The following is a 5,288-nucleotide window of genomic DNA, read 5'->3' on the forward strand; positions in this document are numbered from 1 at the left end:
GCCCAAAAAAAGGAGCTAAGAAGAGGGCTACATTTGGTTAGCCTGATGGTCTTTTGGCCAAATAATAGTCTGATAGGTTCTGTAGAATTATAACTCATCAATATTTTTACACTAAGGAAGGGGAGTTTGGCTAAACCACACAATAGGCAACCTAATTTGATTTCGAATTCGTCATCCAAGAGATTCGATCCTAAGACCTTTTACTTTCAAATGATAAAAAATAACACAAGACTGTTACACTGAGTAACTATGTGGTATTACCTAAATAGCCCAACAACAACAAAACATAAAAATATACTAGAATCAGCAAATCAGCCCCAAATAAAAAGGTGTGAAAACAACAGGCGGCACCCATGTAATTGTCTCCAAAACCAATGGTACTTTCAAAACCCCTCCTCTTTATAACTCCCTCTCGGCTCAGAAGCACAATCCCCCAAATCTTTCATTCAGCGCCTTATATTTTCCAGCGAACCAAACAGAACTCAGAAGTCTCTCATTTTCCTTCACTTTCCCAGAAAATGTCAGACGGACTCGGAAAATGCAGCAAGATCCGCCACATTGTGCGGCTCCGCCAGTTGCTGCGGCGGTGGCGCAGCAAGGCCTGCACGTCCACCAAGCGCATACCCTCCGATGTTCCCGCTGGACACGTAGCAGTCTGCGTGGGCACCAGCTGCACCAGATTCGTGGTGCGCGCGTCGTACTTGAACCACCCGGTCTTCAAAAAGCTCCTTGTGCAAGCCGAGGAGGAATACGGCTTCTCGAACAGCGGCCCGCTCGCGATCCCCTGTGACGAGTCGCTGTTCGAGGAGGTTCTCCGATTCATTTCCCGCTCCGAGTCGCGTAAGTCGACCCGGTTAGTCAACGTCGACGACTTCCAGAAATACTGCCACGTTGGTGCCCGGAGTAACCTCGAACTGTGGGCCGATTCTCGACCGCTGCTTCGTGGATTTTCCGAGAAGACAATTTGGTAAAATTACCGGAAACCGGCTGAATTTAGTCGGTTTCTTTTTTATGGTTTCTGAAAAAATAAAGACATATAAGAAGTCCCACCGATTCTCTCACTCGCCCGGGTGTGACTCAGTCCTGGTCGTCTCGCTCCAAAGCCATCGATTGAACAGAGTAAAACGCTAAGCGGCAGAGTTCAAGTGCAAAATCAGCTCGGACGAGTTATCCCAGTTGGGTTGGGTGCTCTTTTCCATTTCCCTTTTTTTTTTCTTTTTGCCGTGGAAATTATGTGATTAATTATTGGGGCCACTGGATACTGAGTTACTGAGCTGAGTGGCCGAGTTACGAATGCATGAAGCTCCGAAGAATGCAATGGAGATGGCAACTGAGTGGGTGAGTCAATCCACCGAGTCGTCCCGGGTTCGCATCGGCGCGGAGGCAGAGTTTGTGATTGAATTTTCGGAGCTGAAGCGAGCTGCCGAGGAGGAAGATGACTAACAAAGGGAAATTACTGAATTGGGTCTCTTTTTTTCTTGTAAATTCTGTGATTTATTGATTAATTAAATGATAATTTGGAGAGGAATTCCAGCATGATTGTTCATTATCGCGATAATAATGCATATTAGTACCTTTTTTTGACAACTATTAACTGCAATATTTTCAAGTACTGATTAGTACCTTTTGTTTTTTTAAATTTTATGGGAGTTATATATTGAAATTATTGTAAAATAGATGATATGTGTGCAGTGAAACATAAAGTAAATAAGACATAATATTTACGAGATTCAGCAAATGTGCCTACGTCCTTAGGGCAGCAGTAGTACTCTCTTTCGTTATGTGAAATAATAGAAGTACAAAGGGCGATTCAGACTCTGTTTCTGACTGGTATTTTATTTTGTATCTCTCTTCTTTCTCTTCTTCTTCTCCTCTCTCTTCTTTTCTTTCTCACTTTTTTTCTTCCTCTGTATGCTCTTATTTTATAGGCAAAAGATTGCTGTAGTAACATTATTTGCTTTACAAACTTTCTTCATATGAATGATAACTCATCTGATTTTTCTTTGGATGAATAGTAACAAACTATTCATGTGGGTCATTCACATATTACATCACAACAGAAATCCAGGGTCCTTATGTAGGGTCCGGTCCGCATGTTTAACTTCATTCAATTTTGTATTTGTGGAAATCATTTGGCAGTGTGACGGTTAAACTCAATAAATTTTCAGGTTCGTACACCAGATTACATGATTAACAGTTAGGATGGTTTGACAGATTATTCTAGTTTTGTCACGGATAAATTTGTGAACAAGGATGTTTAATCGAGGAGTAAATTATATCAATAGTCTCTCAACTCTATCCCAATTGGAGTAATGATCCCTCAACTAAAAATTCATTACTATTGGTCTCTCAACTCATCAAAATGTGCAGCTATGATCATTTTCGTCAATTATGCTAAAACTTCCGTCAAAATGAGTCATGCGCCATGCACGTGAGGCTGAATCAATGGGCAAATAAGAAAAATTGTATCAATGGTCCCTCAATTTTAATCCAACTAGAGAAATAATCCCTCAACTTTAACTCAATTAGAGCAATGGTCCCTCAACTTTAACCAAATTGTAGCAATGGTCCTTCCACCATAACTCATTTTGACAGAATTGAGACGGAGTTGACGAAAAATAACCATAACTACATGTTTTGATGAGTTGATGGGCCAATAGTAATAAATTTTTAGTTGAGGAACCATTACTCCAATTTGGTTAAAGTTGAGAGACCATTACTACAATTTACTCTTAATCGAGAAATGCGGTGAGGGTAAATTTGTGAATTACACAGGATGACATTGTTATTAAATTTTACAAAATTCAAAAATTGTGAATTCAAAAGTATTGAACACTCGATACTGTTTATTGAATACAGAGGGCGATTCAGACTCGGTTTCTGACCACTGTTACCGCATCCGCGTCTGCAATCATAGGCATAAGCATATACTGGCGGAGTGATGTACCAAGAGTACAAAACATTGCGAATTTTGGTGGTGTACAGGACACCAACTTTTCTGATGGGCCATGCAGAAGAGATGCAGAGATGCTGAGAGAGGTCACTCCGATCAACCAATTAATCATTCAAAGAGAATATAATCTCTCATCGATCCACTTATATTATGAACCTTTGACTTGCTACGAACGATTGAATTATTATTTTTCTTGCTTTTTGCTGTCCAAGCTTTTAGACCCAAAATTACTAGATTAGAGTTTTAACCAAACATTTCAAATACGAGCTAAGTACAGATATTGCAATGCACGAATTCAGATAATTTTCGAATCTTTGTGTCTGGAGCTGACGGAACAAGGAATTCGGATCATTTTGGGGCTTGATTTTGTGTGAAATTGGTCAATGAAAAGGCTAATAAGGGCTGCTGAATTCAAATTGAGTGGTCCAAATTCCCTAATTCGTAGGCTCCGGACACAGAAATCCGAAAATGATTTGAATTCACAATGCACTACCGTTTGTCTACTGGCGCTGACTTTTGATCTCCTCTCCTTCTGCCACTTATAGGAGTAATTTTGCCTCCACTTCCAAATGGCCAAGAACCCAACATCCATTCATTGAGTGCCTTTGATGAATATGTATGTATATGTATCATGAGTGCCTTTGATGAATTTAGTTTCCTTGACTTGTGGGGGATGGATTCAAACTCCTACTTAATCTTTTTCTTGTCCCAAACTAGGTCAAACAAGTTTCCAGTTTCTGAAGAGTTTTCGAGCAATGGGGTCAATGATGGTCCGCGTCTTTGAGATAATTTTAATTTATTCAAATAAAATTCTATTTTAACTTATATTAAAAGATCAAATTAATTTCGAACTTGAGTGCATAGTAGTATTCACATTGTTTTATCCAACTGAATTATGTCTATACTGCAACGTTTTTGAGAATTAAGCGACTTATTACTGCATCGATAATGCTAAGGAGACTAAATTTATAAACAGAATTAGCAAACTAAATAATGTGTTACCAATAGAAATGAGCACGTTTATGAATGTTTAAGTAATCAATCAATTATCAACTTCCGTGATTTTGTTTACAAATTTAATTTCTCTAGCATTACCCTTACTACATATGTTAGAACACGAGCTACATCTAGGTCTCCAACATGTTTGATAAATAGTGGTACTATCCACACTCATTTTTACTTTCCACCCAATTTATATCCTTTAATATTTTTCAGTTCATTCAATCCAATGACTAAAAATTAAAAAAAATATGTAAATAGCACCACTCAATAAATGAGAGACTTATGTGTTAATGAAGATGCGTATGAAATGTATCCCATAAACTCTCTTGTTTGGACGTTGAAAAAGCGTGTCATATATGACTAGTACTATGTCGTGCCATGCAACGCGTACAATCTATGTTTAGAAAATGACATGCATGATACGATATGATACGATAGTACCACAAAAAAAAAAAAAAAAAAGGAATAAAGCACTTGATCATTGAACACATGCATGTGGCGACTTGACCCTTCCATGGCAAAATGGACGTCTCAATCAAACGACTATGCATGCTGCTTTGCTTTTTAAGGCCAAGATGATCTATCTCAAGCTTTTCGAGAAGTCTAAGACCTAGTTTGGTATTAAAGTGATTCTAAAAAAAATTGGTATAAAAAAAAGTTGTGAGCTGTTTTTGTGTTTGGTAAACATTCAGCTTCAGCTTTTTTCCACAGTTTTGGGTGAAAAAAAGCCAAAAACAAGAAGCTGCAAAACCTAGCTTTGAAAAACCACCTTTTTTTCACATCTGTTTTACATAAAATTTTATCAAACACTATAATACTGTTTTTTTTTTTTAAAAAGCACTTTTACAAATAAATTTACCAAACACTCTGCTGCTTTATTTCACAACTGCTTATTCTCACAACACAGCAGAAGCAACTTTTTCTTAAAGCACAACAATATCAAACCAGCCATAAGTTGAGGAATCATGCTTGAACTCAAAGCACTAGAGCGCCAGTGGTGGTTGCTAACGTCGATTTCTCTTGGGAGCTCTCTAAAAACACAAATGTAAACAAATAAACCATGTGCCAAGGAAAAAATAGTGGAAGTCAATATTCATACTTAGGGTTAGGGTTGGCGGGTTGGTGGACATGTCCGTCTCTTTAAATTTGAGTTTCGATCTCCTTTCACGTGAGTTGGAGCAGTTTATAGTATTGTAATCGCTTTGTAAAAACCAGTGTCATATTTGATGAATGAATGGAAATAAGGACACTTTCAACTGATGGGGACCGTTATGGAGAATATATAGGGTCTAAAAATCTGATCAGATTTGGAGTGGCATCGATCGCATTTCTG

The 5,288-nt window shown here is 38.2% G+C and overlaps 1 pseudogene across 1 annotated transcript; it reads left to right on the forward strand.

Moving 5' to 3' along the window:
• The first annotated feature begins 417 nt into the window (after nucleotides 1-417).
• LOC137718825 (protein SMALL AUXIN UP-REGULATED RNA 12 pseudogene) lies at nucleotides 418-1,536 on the forward strand (annotated as a pseudogene). The gene has a single exon (XR_015965163.1). The product of XR_015965163.1 is annotated as a protein SMALL AUXIN UP-REGULATED RNA 12 pseudogene (transcript).
• Nucleotides 1,537-5,288: the final 3,752 nt, after the last annotated feature.

Source organism: Pyrus communis, chromosome 8 (genome assembly GCF_041283825.1).
Source record: "Pyrus communis isolate YQ-2024b chromosome 8, ASM4128382v1, whole genome shotgun sequence".
Lineage (NCBI taxonomy): Eukaryota > Viridiplantae > Streptophyta > Magnoliopsida > Rosales > Rosaceae > Pyrus > Pyrus communis.